The sequence below is a fragment of the Poecilia reticulata genome, linkage group LG13 (assembly GCF_000633615.1).
Source record: "Poecilia reticulata strain Guanapo linkage group LG13, Guppy_female_1.0+MT, whole genome shotgun sequence".
NCBI classification, from domain to species: domain Eukaryota; kingdom Metazoa; phylum Chordata; class Actinopteri; order Cyprinodontiformes; family Poeciliidae; genus Poecilia; species Poecilia reticulata.
The window spans coordinates 21,523,932-21,526,428 of NC_024343.1; the positions used below are offsets into that span (position 1 = coordinate 21,523,932).

Sequence of the window (2,497 nt, forward strand, 5' to 3'; positions counted from 1 at the left end):
GGGGGGCAGGGGGGTACGTGAAATCTGATCTAACCAGAAGTCCCGCTGCGTTCCTGCCTCCGAGACCACAATGCTCTCACAGCTGCGGAGAATTATCACACTCTTCCAGGGCGAAATTCCCCCAAATAAAAACACGGCGGCACTTTTTCTCAACTTCTAACGTCATAAACTCTATTCGGAAAACTTACTTTGGTGTCTTTTGATCCTGACACAGTCGGCGCTCTTGGACTCTTCTCACTTCACCGCTCCCATTAGCACTCCCGTGTCGTGGTGGTTCGTCTCTCTTCTGGTCCTCATCTGCTCTAATGGTTCTCCTCTGGGTGTTCTTAGTTGTAATAAACTGTCACAGCCTGGAAACACTCGGAGGCACTGCTCTGTTCCCATCCCACGAAGCCCTGCCTGCTCTTAGCTTGGTTTTTATTTAACTGTAAAGCAAGCTTTAGGGCCAAACAACAGCACTTCCGGAGAAGGATTTTCAAACTAAAAGGTTTTAAATTCAATTTGAAACAAATGAACTTGAAGAAATTTGATTTAGAGAGTGAGTTTTGTTTTTGCAATGAGGTTATAACCTTCAAGAAAGTAGTTTATAATCCGGGAAATCTTAATGCAACATATTTTTCCAAAATTGGTAGTAAGTAGCGGTCCCATTTCTCACTCCCTTTCAACTGTCGGTATGTTTTTATTTTTAAAGCTCAGCTCGTAAAACATCCGGTCTTTGTCCAGCGTTCTTGAGATGTCGCTGCCTTCTTGCGCCCCCTTGTGGAAATGTCTCAGAAAAAAACGCGTTGCGCAACCAAAGCGGCAGTTTGTTTTTTCCCCCCCAAGTTAACTTCTCTGATTGAAGTGATAAGAAATAATGTGAACGGAAACAGACTTTTTCTGTGGCTGCGCTGCCTTCTCGGTAATTCTAATTCTTAAGTTCACACAAAATCAGCCTAGATATACTTGCTTTGATATGCTCTGCAACTGTTATGACTACTCTGCAGACTACAAAATAATAGTTATGGTTATGACTACAGCAAACATTACTCATAGTACCCAGTGAACATAGTCAGACAACAACTTCTAGCGGTTCTGTGTTACTTCAGCACACTCTTTAAGGGTAAAGGCCTCAAATTCAGAAATATTCTTCTGTTTATGCGTCTTGATAAAAAACAAAAAGTGCAGGGACCCTTTTTATAAAATTTTCCCAAAGGGTGGAGGAGATTTTAATGTAGTTTAGTGCATTTCTTTGATCAGAAGTACAGTTCTCACAAATGTTAATTTGATGTCCTTAACATTTAGTCATTTGTGTTCATCGCAGAATCAGTTCCTCGTTTATTCTTAGAGAATGAGAATGCCTACACACATACATCAATTGTTTCCATACATTTCTCTATTGGTTTTGAACATGTTTTTGTGTTTATGTTATGTCCCTCAAAATCATATATTCTTTTGAGTGCTAAGTAGTCATTCCCTGCACAACTTAAAGTCCTCATTTCATTGATCGAGTCATTACATAAAAATATGTTAAACAGGTGATCAAACCTGTAATAATGTATTTTTTTTTATCCTTTTTTATTTCTATGTCACCCAAATTGAACAGTTTCTCTACTAATGTAACAAGTCAGCGACGGGCCGGGAGGCGGGGCCAATGACCGGGCTCCTCACGTGCTGGAAACTGTTGAGCGGAGGCCGCGGTTCTCGTTTCATTTTTTACCCAGGAAGCACATTGGCTAAACCGTGAGTCAAACAGTCACTGGGACTGACTACTATATATTCCATTGAGGGACAGTAACTTTATCATTACATACACCTTTCTGAACAGGCGATGGCGCACTTTCTACATCTTTAATCAGACATTAAAGAGACTTGAAACCAGTCCTCCCTACCTGGCACCTTCAGACCCGGGCACCCATCCGAGCCTCCCCATATCTCCGCGCCTGACTCTCTCTCAGGTGAACCTCACCTTTCACTGATGTGAAGGAGTGTGTGTGTGTGTGTGTGAATCATTAGTTGTAATCAATGATGAACCACCAGAGTGACATAGTGTGTACCACTTGATTTTGGATGTGCAAGAATGATTTTCAGTACTCTGTTGTATCTTCCAATTCAGTTCCATTATGGCTGCAGTGTTGCTTTTAACTGTTCACAGATTCACCCAAAGAATGTTTCTTGCATATATCAAAAACAATTTTCACAACATTGCTTTTTCACATTGCTGTGAACAAATAAGATTTGTAAAGAGTATTCATCCATCCATTCATTGTCTTCTGCTTATTCCAATAGACGGTAAGGTCGGCAGCCAAAGTAGAGAAGTCTTTGACTTCCCTCTCTTCAGCTGCTTGGACCATCTCCTCCTGAGGAGTGCCAAGTCGTTCCCAGGCCAGCTGAGCTCTTCTGTCATGTCCTGGGTCCCCCTCTAGGTCTCCTCCTGGTGGGATATTTCCAGAACACCTGAGGGTGGAAACTTGGAGGCATCCTCACCAAATGCCTGAGCCACCTCAACTGGCTCCTC

At 42.3% G+C, this 2,497-nt stretch overlaps 1 protein-coding gene across 1 annotated transcript in view; it reads right to left on the minus strand.

Annotated features, from left to right (window-relative positions):
- The window catches only part of tsku (tsukushi small leucine rich proteoglycan homolog (Xenopus laevis)), a 10,175-nt gene extending 9,746 nt beyond the window's left edge, over nt 1-429 (minus strand). The window contains exon 1 of the mRNA XM_008425998.2: nt 189-429. The gene's annotated coding sequence lies outside the window, so the exon portion shown is untranslated. The remainder of the gene's footprint in view (nt 1-188) is intronic.
- Nucleotides 430-2,497: the final 2,068 nt, after the last annotated feature.